This window comes from Myotis lucifugus, unplaced genomic scaffold (assembly GCF_000147115.1).
Source record: "Myotis lucifugus unplaced genomic scaffold, Myoluc2.0 scaffold_350, whole genome shotgun sequence".
In the NCBI taxonomy this organism is placed as follows: Eukaryota; Metazoa; Chordata; class Mammalia; order Chiroptera; family Vespertilionidae; genus Myotis; species Myotis lucifugus.
Genome location: NW_005871398.1, coordinates 877,333 through 891,126, shown reverse-complemented (window position 1 = coordinate 891,126; position 13,794 = coordinate 877,333).

Genomic DNA, 13,794 nt, shown 5'->3' with positions numbered 1-13,794 from the left:
CTTTGATTATTGTCTTTTGCTCATTCTGCTTCAAATAATGAGACTTTATATGAGGAACTCCAGCGTCCAGGTCATCTTCTGACCTCAAGAGAAGTAAATCAGAGAGTGATTCTTAGATCAGTGGGGAAATGAGCATATCATACATGCCAATGTTTCATTACCCGTTTGTGTCACATAACTGACTGTTCATATTTATATCACATATTTGCACTGCTGCTTCTAATTACAATTTAACTGTAATTGAGTCAGTTTGACATATTATATTATAAACATCAATGAAAGTAAGTCCTAAAAATTGTTTTTGCGTCTACTATTCTTACTTCCCCCTACTTCCTAGAAGTTGCTTTGGATCTACTATTCTGACTTTTCCCCACTTCCTAACACCAGAAATGCTTCTAGCAGAAAAGTCCCTGAAAAAACTAACAATGGCCTTTGCTAAGAAAATCTTTATATTAAAATTTACATGTGTATTAGCAATTAAACTGACAATGAATGCTTATCACAATTTATTCTGTTTCAACTTATCCAGTGGAGTTTCTCTGAGGTGTGTTTAGAATATTTTTATTGGATGTATGCTCTTAAAGATTCATTTAATTGTGTTACAATACAATCTTTTTGAGGTTTTCCTCAAAGGAAATTTATTTCAAATATATGTAGTTTATATCATTAATATTACCCTTGGCTATATTTTACTTCTACTGTTAGACTATGTATGTTATACATTTCTATGCTTTTAGGATATCCTAGTGCCAAAAAGAAAATTTCCCCCCAGCTTACAAGCAGAAATCTGGAATTATATTCTCTGGTTAATTAATTTCCTTCTAAATTCCTTTGACAGTGAAAACCCTAATGCCCTTTTACTATCTGCTTTTTTTTCGTCAAAAAATTAAATATGGAACTCACATTTGACCCAGTAATCCCACTTCTAGAAATATATCCTTAGAAATCAGAAGCACCAATAAGAATGAATATATGCACCTTTATGTTCATAGCAGCATGATTTACAATAGCTAAGATTTGGAAACAGCCTAAGTGCCCATCAGCAAATGAGAGGATTAAAAAACTGCGGTACATCTATGGGTTCATTTTTCTCTAGACTTTGAGAACCCTTTTCCTATCAAAGCATTATAGTTAAGACCAGAGCTTTGATACTGATTTTTTTCTTATTGATGTTTTTCCATTATTTCTTTCTAAACACATTTGACAATGACATATTTTCACTCCTTGTTGTATATATTTACTTCGAAATTTGTGACACACAAATAAGGGAACATTTGCAGTATATTCATAGAGCTGAAGAGCAATATCTTGATTTTTTAATGTTTTGGGTCAGCCTATTTCAGCTTGAAATACACACTACCACCCACTATAAGTATCATTTAGCAATATCATGGTTAACAAGGTTTAGCAATTTCTCAAACATACTACAACATTCTCACTTAAATTTTACCTCCTTGATAATTGTCCTCTCTTTCATATTAACCCTTTATTTATAAACTCATGAGGTATTTGCATCATTTAAACTACTCTAGCCAACATCACCACTAGCCTTCCTCTTGTTTCAATCATTAAACAAACTTCAGACTTGATTTAACTCAAGTTCTCTTCTGCATATAGTAAACCGTGAACTTATGAAAGTCTTTACAGCTTACTTTCTACCATCTCACATTATCCTGAATTTCATCCTATCATTTTGTCTATTTTTTTCAATTCTCCTTCATAGCTCCTTTTCCTTTTCTAATTTGTTGGTGCACATGAAATATTTTTTTCTAGGCAATATCTCTTTTACTCTGCCCTCTCTCGAGGAAGTTCTAATAAATAGGGTGATTTCAAGTATATGCAGGAAAATGTTACAGTATTCTGACTTCAACTTGTTATTAGACATCTAGATCAGACTTAGATGGTTTGATCTTACACTTTTTCTTTTTTTCTATCTGAGAGTCCTTGAGCAATTTGGTTAATTTCTCTATCTTGTGTCTTTTATTTGTGTGTGTATGTGTGCAAACTTCAGATAAAATAATATGTACATCTTAGGGTTATAATGAAAAATTTAGATAATATTGATAAAATATGTACAACTGTATCTGGAATTAGGCGACTACTCATTACTATTCAGTATTGGGCGGTCTTATGTTGTTATCTTATGATTTCCTTTTGAGAGTCCTCTAGATGTGCATATTTCAAGATTTTTTTTGTGGCACTCATGACTGTGTTTCCTTCCCTGTCAAGAGTAAGTCTCATTTAAAAACATTATTTATTGTTCTTTTTTTTTTTACTCCAATTTTCAGTTGTGGGCATGTCTTGCCTTTTCTGTTATCTTTTTAATTTGTTCCTTTTATTCTCTCACTCACAACACTACTTTTACTCATGGTGTCTTTATCTTATAGTTGAAATATTGCAGAAACATGTTAACATATGATTCACATATATCTTTGCTTTTCCCATTCAGTATTTTAAAATTAATGCAATCAGAATCATTTTTCTAAAGCCCAGATGTGATTAATTCTCCCCTATGTGTTGTGGACAATATTTTTGAACTGACATTTACCCCATACTATGTATTTCTCTGAAACTCTTGATCTACCTCTCAGTTAAATGGAAGTTAATTAATTTTGGCTTTAAGTAGGAGTTGGAGAGAGGAGAAAAGGGAATGCATTAGTGGGTTTAAGTTTGAAATGCATCAAGTGTTTAGGTTAATGAAATATTCCAGGCAATAAATGTTTTATTCAGAGTAATGACTAAGAACAAAATTTCTCATCCTTAGAGAATTTATAAAAATTCTTTTTCAGAGGATAAGAAAGTTGAGGAATAGGTTAGATGATTTAGTGGTTCTGAATAAGTTCTCCATGTTTGGTGACTGCTGGAGGATAAGACCAACAGTAGTTAGCATAATTATGTGAGGAGTCCTCAAGAAGGTTAATGGACTTTGATATTCAACAGGGCTGAAATTCAGCCTAATATATTACCCCACTGTTGGGCAAATGGCTGAAGACAATCTCCTAACCTGATAATCCTTTTATTGTTTACCAAACTTTACCATTGATTTGCTTGTTTGCATTCTTAAAGGGCAAATGTGTATTCAAGTAAATAAAAGCTCCTGGGTCCCAGGTTTCAGAGAGCCTCTCTGCTAAAGAAAGGTCTCCTCCTGGCTCCCCCGTGCCTTCTACATTTATATTTCTTGTCTAGTATATTCATTTGTGCATCAGCCCATTTTCCAGACCTTGCACCCTAGTAGCAAATGGATGGGCGTTCACAGGGGACCTTTACTCTCTTCCACTAACATGGAGCCAGAATAGCAGACAGATAGAAAAATGAGATAAATTTCTGCAATTTCTTTTCCTTGTAGAGATCTAAGGGGAACAATAATTAAGTTGCTCTTTGAACACAGGCAAAAAAGCCTTAGAAAGTCACATAGTCTTCCCATTCTACAGGTTGGTATAGAATTACAAAAGGGTGTTCTCCTGTCTAGTGTGACATTAACCTAAAGACAAACATTAGATATTTGACAAATTTTCCTGCACTGCAATTTGCCACAGAAATGCTATCGGTGTCTTATAACTTATACAGAGAACTACTAGATCTTAAGAGTAATATGGGCAAGGGAAACAAAAGATCCAAGGCTGTGATGCACATGAATAGATGTTAGAGGACCAGAACAGAGGATGGATACTGACATCTTTACTTCTTATCACATTGAAATGATGTAATTATTCCAGAACCAAGCTGAACCTGGGTTGAGGGAGGCAGCACAAATACATGAAGTTGATCCACTAGAACAGTCGTTCTCAACCTTGGCTGCACATTAGAATCAGCAGGGAATCTTCTTAAAATCCTGATTTCTGGGAATCAGGATTTTAAGAAGATTCCCTGCTGATTCTAATGTGCAGCCAAGGTTGAGAACCACTGCACTAGAGTGAGGTGGTGGAGTTTGTTAGGAAGGGAAGACTGATAGTATGTTATTGAAAAATATTTATTTTTTTAGAGTGAAATGGAGTTTTGCAATTGAAACATTAATTTTAATACTTTCAATCACTCTTTTTTGCCCTCATTATAAAACTTAGGTTTCTTAGCATATGGAGAGCTTTCTAATATTTCTGCTATCAGTCCACAAAATTTTCCTCATTTCTTGTTTTTTCCTACTAGGGTACTTGAATTTGCTACCAGCAAGAGACAGTGTATCATAGTGATTAAGAGCATGCCCTATGGAGTCGGGCTGCTGGTGTCATCTCTCCTGATTCAATTTGCTTCCCTAGACTTATCTACTAGCGTTTTCCATTAAAGGAGATGCTTAAAATTACCTGTGGAGATTCTCAGATGCTGGTCCTTTTGTTTTTACAGATCTCTACACTTGTAGTCTCTAACTGCTCTATTCCTATTTTAAGTTTTGGTTTTGGCATTAATTCCACCAAGAATATATCTATAACTTTTTAAGAGAAATGTATCTTTTCTTCTTACTATTCCCATTGTAGCCTATGATTATTATGTATTATTCTCTGGTGATTAAATTGTCAAACTGTATAAACAAATTTTATTTTGACATTTTTTTGTCCCAAGCAGCAAGCTTATCTCCAGGGGGCATAGTAAGAGTTCCTTAAAAGTTTGTGGAAATAAAGAAAGAATGACTATCATATTTGCCATATTTTCTTTAACATGTATTTTAAAGTTATTTTAGTCTCTGGAATAAGACTGGAGTTTTCATTTTCCTTTTTCTCTTCCGGTTCAGTTTCCTCCATAGTATTTAGTTCATGGAATCATTGTGATTGTTGATTCCTATTGTTTACCAACTGCCTGGCAGATAGTAAGTTAAAGCTTTCTCTCCTTTCACTTCCTCCTCCTCCCTCCCATCCCATCACCTGCTGTAATACTTATGCTAATGTGTGAGGGCACTAATCAGTGACCACTACACTATTGTTTTTTTATGCATTCTTTTGTGAGTTTGTTAATGCTCACCATAGAATAATTTTTTCCCATTGATTTGTAGAGAGAGTGGAAATGAGGGAGGGATAGGAAGTGAGTGAGAGAGACACATGCATTGGTTGCCTCTGGCAGGTGCCCTGTCTCAGGTCTAGGATGAACCTGCAACCCAGATACCACCCCTTCACCAGGAATCAAACCCCAGACCCTTCACTCTAACCGCTGAGCAACAATGATTAGGACAGTTCCTGCATTCTTTATAAACCTTGTGAATTTTGGTGCCTCTTATAACCTGTTCAATGTTCTGTGAAGAAATGCTAAGGGCAGAGTTTAGAGACTGCAGTTTTGAACATGAGGCTAGGTACTTCACATTTCTTACTCAACTCCCATTAACACTTAATTACATGAGCAGCTATTTCCATTTGTAAATAGATGTAAATATTCTATGTCTTTCTATTTCTCTTCATTTCAAAGAGAAAAGAATTTTCTATGAGAAATTTAATTAGTTTGGTATATTAATGGCTTCACTTATTTGTAGAAATCTCTACCTCACAAGAAAGCTACAGGTGTGTTTTCCTAAGGTCTGGTGAATTGAGGCAAGTTGTTTCAATCAAGGCAGTAACAAATATCAGCATTAGAGTGCTAGAGACCGAGTATTGCCTATGGTTTACAGGCATCTCTGGAGAAAAGGAGCATTAACCTAGGCTGAGGGGGAGAAATAATTAGCTGCTAATCTCGTACCTTTTTAGATAGGGTCATATAGGAATTGACCTTTTGAAGCAAACTGAGAAAATTCTTAAGCTCTCAATACTTCACTGTGGCATGTTAACTCAGAGCATTTTTCCACATTCTTATACTCACGTCCTTTTCCAATCACCAATACCAAAATTTAAGTGACATCAAATCACTGAAATATAAGGTTGTTTTTTAGAAGATTTTGAAAGATGAGTTCTGATTTTTCTGGGAAAAATTTTTACACAGTGAAGGAAGATTAAGATGACTTTTATTATCTCAGGCTCTTAAGGATGTACAGGGGACCTCTGTGTGGATAAGTAAAAGACCCTTCGTGACCAAATTCAATTTTGGTTCTGTGATACAAAAATTTAAGTGAACGTTCTGGTAAACCACTCTCATTCAGGTGAATTTTCTATTTAATATATTTAAATGAATATTTGAAATTATAATGAGCTCATTGAATTCTAAAAACAACATTTCTGATAATAATGTATATAATATTGCTATGCACACTCATACATTCATTCAGAAGGTATTTATTGAGAATCTATATTACAGGTAGTGCTACAGACGTTAAGGATAAAGAGTGAGCAGGTGCTGACCTCTCTCTAGTGATGCATGTAATAAATATTTGAAATAAGTATAATCCCTTCAGATTTCTTTTTTATAATACAAATTAACATTAGAATTAACTATTTCATTTTTCAGAGACACCCAAAATTGCCATCTTGATTTTTAAGCAGATTATTCATATTTTTCAGGGCTAAGGAGCTAGAACTTTGAATGATAAAAGAAACTGAAAGTGCCAAACAAGAACATACTTACTCTTTTGGAAGGTAATCCTGGCTTCAGTTGACTGTGTAATCCTGGTAGTTCTGAAGGTCAAACTGAAAGTATCAGTGGGGTCAGTTAACGTGTCCGAATGCTCCTCTCATGAAGACGTACACATTCATGGATAATTGTTTTCTAGTAGAAAGTGCCCAAAGCTTCTCACTAAAGATTCTATTTCACTTTAAACCAAGGGAACAATTTCTTATATCGGAAAGCAAAAATAAAAAGTCATGTATTTTAAATGTCTGAGAAATAGAATGTAATTTTTAAAGAAGATTTCAAAGAGATGACTTCTGATTTCTCTGGGAAAAGATTTTTACACAGTGAAGGACGATTAAGATGACTTTTATAATCTCAGACTCTTATGGATGTACAGGGGCCCTCTGTGTGGATAAGTAAAGGCCTTTGTGACCAAGTTCAAACATGACTAATGATTTTAATATGCACTGAATTTTGGCAAAATACCTAGAGGGAGCAGTGGGAATAGTGTCCTTGGAGACAATAAGATGCAACAATTTTAAGAGACACATTCCAAGTGCAGAACAATAATTGTATGATGAAAAGATTTCTGTCTACTCTTCAACCCATAGAAAACGAAGTGTTAAGAAAAGATAACAAAATTGCTTTGTCTGCATTTCCTATGAAAAAAAAATCTTGAAAGTAGTATAGACACAATTTCTAATCAGACAACCATACATACTTTACAGGGTAAAAATATATGTTTATATCATAATTTTTCTGTATTGTACTCTTTTTTTAAAAAAATTTTTTTTATTGCTTAAATTATTACAAAGAGTATTACATATGTCTCCCTTTTTTTTCCCCTGCCCTTGACAATCCCCTGGCCTCCCCTACCCCCAGTGTCTTATGTCCATTGGTTATGCTTATATGCATGCATACAAGTCCTTTGGTTGATCTCTTACCACCCCCCTCCTGCCCCCCACCCTCCCCGGCCTTCCTGCTGTAGTTTAACAGTCTGTTCGAGGCAACTCTGCCTCTGTATCTATTATTGTTCAAAAGTTTATAATGGACTCTATTATCCATGAATGAGTGAGATCATGTGGTATTTTTCCTTCATTGACTGGCTTATTTCACTTAGCATAATGCTCTCCAGTTCCATCCATGCTGTTGCAAATGGTAAGAGTTCCTTCTTTTTTACAGCAGCATAGTATTCCATCGTGTAGATGTACCACAGTTTTCTAATCCATTCATCTACTGATGGGCACTTAGGCTGTTTCCAGATCTTAGCTATGGTGAATTGTGCTGCTATGAACATAGGGGTGCATATATCCTTTCTGATTGGTGTTTCTGGTTTCTTGGGATATATTCCTAGAAGTGGGATCACAAGGTCAAATGGGAGTTCCATTTCCAGTTTTTTGAGGAAACTCCATACTGTCTTCCATAGTGGCTGCACCAGTCTGCATTCCCACCAGCAGTGCACAAGTGTTCCTTTTTCTCCACATCCTCTCCAGCACTTGTCGTTTGTTGATTTGTTGATGATAGCCATCCTGACAGGTGTGAGATGGGACCTCATTGTTGTTTTGATTTGCATCTCTCAGATGATTAGCAACTTTGAGCATGTTTTTATATGTTTCTTGGCTTTCTGAATGTCCTCTTTTAAAAGGTGTCTATTTAGGTCCTTTGCCCATTTTTTGATTGGATTGTTTATCTTCCTTTTGTTAAGTTGTATGAGTTCCCTATAAATGTTGGAGATTAGGCCTTTATCAGATATAATGTTGGCAAATATGTTCTCCCATGTAGTGGGCTTTCTTGTTGTTTTGTTGATGGTTTCTTTTGCTGTGCTGAAACTCTTTATTTTGATGAAGTCCCATTTGTTTATTTTCTCTTTAGTTTCCAATGCCCTAGGATCAGTATCGGTGAAGAAATTGCTTCGGCATATGTCTGAGATTTTGTTGCCTTTGGATTCTTCTAGTATTTTTATGGTTTCCCGTCGTATATTTAAGTCCTTTATCCATTTTGAGTTTATTTTTGTGTATGGTGTAAGTTGGTGGTCTAGTTTCATTTTCTTGCATGTATCTGTCCAATTTTCCCAACACCATTTATTGAAGAGACTATCTTGACTCCGTTGTATGTTCTTGCCTCCTTTGTCAAATATTAATTGAGCGTATTGGTTGGGGCTGATTTCTGGGCTCTCTATTCTATTCTATTCCATTGATCTATATGTCTGTTCTTGTGCCAGTACCAGGCAGTTTTGAGAACAGTGGCTTTGTAATACAGCTTGATATCTGGTATTGAGATCCCACCTACTTTGTTCTGTCTCAGGATCACTGCAGCTATTCGGGGTCGTTTTTTATTCCAGATGAATTTTTGGAGAGTTCGTTCTAGGTCTGTGAAATATGCCGATGGTATTTTAATGGGAAGTGCGTTGAATTTATAGATTGCTTTGGGCAGTATGGACATTTTAATGATGTTGATTCTACCAATCCAAGAACATGGTATGTTCTTCCATCTCTTTATGTCTTCCTCTATCTCTTTTTTCAACGTCCTGTAGTTTTCTGAGTAGAGGTCTTTTACCTCTTTTGTTAAGTTTATTCCTAGATAGCTTAATTTTTTTGGTGCGATGGTAAATGGGATTGCTTTTTTAGTCTCTCTTTCTGCAAGTTCACTATTGGTGTATAGAAATGCCATAGATTTCTTGGCATTAATTCTGTATCCTGCTACATTGCCGAATTCTTTTATTAAGTCTAATAGTTTTTTGATGGAGTCTTTAGGGTTTTTTAAGTATAATATCATGTCATCTGCAAATAAGGACAGTTTTACTTCTTCTTTTCCAATTTGGATGCCTTTTATTTCTTCTTCTTCTCTAATTGCAATGGCTAATACTTCCAGTACTATGTCGAACAGGAGTGGTGAGAGTGGGCATTTCTGTCTTGTTCCTGTTCTTAGGGGAAATGGTGTTAGTTTAGGTCCATTGAGTATGATGTTGGCTGTGGGTTTGTCATATATGGCTTTTATTATGTTGAGGTATGATCCTTCTATTCCCACCTTGCTGAGAGTTTTTATCAAAAATGGGTGTTGAATTTTGTCAAACGCTTTTTCTGCATCAATTGATATGACTATGTGGTTTTTTTCTCTCAATTTGTTTATGTGATGTATCACGTTTATTGATTTGCGGATATTGTACCATCCTTGCATCCCTGGAATAAATCCTACTTGGTCATGGTGTATGATCTTTCTGATGTACTGCTGGATCCGATTTGCTAAGATTTTGTTGAGGATTTTGGCATCTATGTTCATGAGGGATATTGGCCTGTAATTCACTTTCATTGTGTTGTCTTTACCTGGTTTTGGTATTAGGGTGATGCTGGCTTCATAGAATGAGCATGGAAGTGTTCCTTCCTCTTGAATTTTTTGTAGTAGTCTGAGGAGGATAGGTTTTAGTTCTTCCTTGAATGTTTGGTAAAACTCCCCTGTGAAGCCATCTGGTCCTGGGCTTTTGTTTGCTGGAAGCTTTTTGATGACTGCTTCAATTTCTTCCATAGTTATTGACCTGTTGAGATTTTTAGATTCTTCCTGATTAAGTTTTGGAATGTTGTATTTTTCTAGAAATATGTCCGTTTCCTCCAGGTTGTCTAGTTTGTTGGAGTAAAGTTGTTCATAGTATTTTTTAACAATCATTTGTATTTCTGTGGGGTCTGTTGTTATTTCGCCTCTATCATTTCTGATTTTGTTTATTTGGGTCCTCTCTCTTTACTTCTTGGTGAGCCTGGCTAGAGGTTCGTCAATCTTGTTTATCCTTTCAAAGAACCAGCTCTTGGTTTCATTGATTTTCTGTATTGTTTTTTTGGTCTCTATGTCATTTATTTCTGCTCTAATCTTTATTATCTCCTTCCTTCTGCTCACTCTGGGCTTTTCTTGTTGCTCTCTTTCTAATTCTTTGAGCTGTAGATTTAGATGATTGACTACCATTTTTTCTTGTTTGTTGAGGTAGGCCTGTAGAGCTATAAACTTCCCTCTCAGGACTGCTTTCACTGTGTCCCAAAGGTTTTGGATTGTTGTGTTTTCATTGTCATTAGATTCCAGGATGTTTTTAATTTCTTCTTTGATCTCATTAGTAACCCAATCAATATTTAATAACATGCTATTCAGCTTCCAAGTGTTTGAGTATTTTGAGTTGTTTTTATTGTAGTTTATTTCTAATATTATGCCTTTGTGGTCTGAGAAGATGCTTGGTATGATTTCAATCTTCTTGAATTTGGGGAGACTTTGTTTGTGACCCAATATGTGGTCTATTTTTGAATATGTCCCAAGAGCACTTGAGAAGAACATATATTTTGTGGCTTCGGGGTGAAGTGTTCTGAAGATATCAATTAAGTCCATCTGATCTAGTGAGTCATTTAGGATTGCTGTTTCTTTGCTGATTTTTTTGTCTAGCGGATTTATCCAGTGATGTCAGTGGTGTATTAAAGTCCCCTACTATGATTGTATTGTTGTCGATCTCTCCCCTGATATCTTCCAGGAGTTTTCTTATGTATGTGGGTGCTCCTGCATTGGGTGCATAGATGTTTATCAGGGTTATATCCTCTTGTTTTATTGATCCCTTTAGTATTATAAAGTGGCCTTCCTTATCTCTTGTTATGGCCTTCACTTTGAGGTCTATTTTGTCCGATATAAGTATTGCTACCCCAGCTTTTTTTTCATTTCCATTTGCCTGAAAGATATTTTTCCATCCCTTCACTTTCAGTCTGTGTGAGTCCCTTCTAATGAGATGGGTCTCTTGTAGACAGCAAATGTATGGGTCATGTTTTTTTATCCATTCAGCCACTTGATGTCTTTTGATTGGGCCATTTAGTCCATTTACATTTAAAGTTATTATTGAAAGGTACTTGTTTGTAGCCATTTCTATTTTTTGTGTGGCTGTTTTCTTTCTGGGCTTTTTATTTCTTCTTTTTACACCAGTCCCTTTAGCATTTCTTGCATTGCTGGCTTGGTGGTGATAAACTCCCTTAGCCTTTTTTTGTCTGTGAAGCTTCTTATTTCCCCTTCAATTTTGAATGATAGCCTTGCTGGGTAGAGTATTCTTGGATTCAGTCCTTTGCTTTGCATCACTTTGTAAATTTCTGTCCATTCTTTTCTGGCCTGATGTGTTTCTGTTGAGAAATTGTTTGATAATCTGATGGGGGATCCTTTGTAGGTAACTCTCTGTTTCTCTCTTGCAGCCTTTAAGATTCTCTCTTTGTCTTGTACATTTGCCATCGTTATTATGACGTGTCTTGGTGTGGGTCTTTTGTGGTTCATCTTGCCTGGGACTCTCTGTACTTGTGTAACTTTTTCTTCCCCATATCCGGGAAGTTTTCTGTCATTATTTCTTCAAATAGATTTTCTAATCCTTGCTCCTCTTCTTGTCCTTCTTGCAGCCCTATTATGTGTATGTTATTTCGTTTCATGTTGTCCTGAAGCTCCCTTAGGCTCTCCTCCTGTTTTTTAATTTTTTTCTCCAGTTGCTGTTCAGATTGAGCTTGTTTCTCTGCCTTATCTTCTAACTCACTAATTCGGTCCTCTGCTTCTTCTAGTCTGCTATTGAAACTTTCCATGGTGTTTTTGATTGTAGCTATATCACTTTTCATTTCTTCCTGATTCTTGCATAGGTTGTTGATTTTCTCATCCATCCGGTGAATGAATTGTACAACCATTATTCTGAATTCTTTTTCTGTCATGTTGCATGCTTCAACTTCATTAATTTCCTTTCTTGGTGATTCCTCAATGTCTTTCCTCTGGGTGTTGTGTCGTTTCTTCATTCTGGTTATCTCCCGATGGTTCAAAGGTCGAGTTGCATGGGCCTGGGCCGTGTGCAGTGGGAGCCTCCCACCACCCTAGTGTCACTGAAGAGCTCTGACACTAAGATGTGTGGTTGTTGTTGGTTGGTGGGAACCAGGCTTGCTCTGAGTCAGTGTTGTCAGCGCTCAATGTGGCCTCGTACGTGCCCTTAGAATCAGGGACCCTGCCTGCACCGTGTTGAAAACCAGAGTCCCCTAGCATGCGCCAGGAGTCAGAGTTCCCCAAGAGACCAGTATCAGAGTCTCTGTTGCTTCACGCGACCTCACCTTGAGAATCAGGGTCCCTGTGTGCCCTTGCACCAGGAATTGGATTCACGGGCTCTTAGTATGAATGCACAGGGAATCAGGATCTCAGGCGCAGGTGATAAGAAACACAGTCAAGTCAAGTCACTGGTGCTTGGTGCTGCCTCCTGCCCCAAGAAACGGGGTCCCTGGGCCTGTGCTAGGCGGACAAATTCCCGTTCGAGTGTTTGCTCCCAGCCCAGGGCTCTGAAGCCCACAGTGCGCGAAGGATCAGTTCCAAGGTGCTCGCGCACTTCCAGGCCAAAGTTCCTGCAGCGCTGAGGCCCCGGCAAGGGGTAGGTCTATCAGTTAGTTACTCTGGCGCTGCCCGCGAGCCTGGGGGAAGGGGGGATGGGCTCTGGTACTCACGGATCTGCCGCAGGGATTTCTGAACTTTTGGTGTCCGCAGGTCTGTAGCTGTGGTCGCAGGTCTCTGTCCCCAGTAGCTGCAGGGTCCTGGTATGCGTCTGAGATCAGACTGGGTGGTGCTGAGGCCAGGATCCTAGTCTCAAGCAGCTCTGTTTCCCAAGATGGCATGGTCGCTCCCCAACACCTTTTATTGAAGAGATTGTCTTTACTCCATTGTATGCTCTTGTCTCCTTTGTCAAATATTAATTGAGCATAATGGCTTATGTCAACTTCTGGGTTCTCTGCTCTGTTCCATTGATCTATATGCCAGTTCTTATGCCAGTACCAGGCTATTTTGTATCATATCTTTGTGGTATAATATTATATTTGGTATTGTGATACACCTAACTTTGTTCTTCTCTCTCAAGATGGCTGTGGCTTATTTGGGGTATGTTTTTGGTTCCATATACATTTTGGGAGTATTTTGTTCCAGATTCTGTGAAATATGACATTGGTATTTTAATGGGGATTGAATTGAATCTATAGATTGATTTGGGTAGTACAGCCATTTTATTTATTTATTTGTTTTTTTGTTTATTTTATTGTTTAAAGTATTACATATGTCTTCTTTTTCCCCATTGACCCCTCCCTGGCCACTCCCACCCCCCTCCCAGGACAAGCTCCCACCTCCCCAGTGTCTGTGTCCATTGGTTACGCTTTTTTTTTTGAATTTTTTTAATCTTTATTGTTCAGATTATTACAGTTGTTCCTCTTTTTTCCCCCATAGCTTCCCTCCACCCGGTTCCCACCCCACCCTCTACCCTTACCCTCCCACTGTCCTCATCCATAGGTGTACAATTTTTTTCCAGTCTCTTCCTGCACCCCC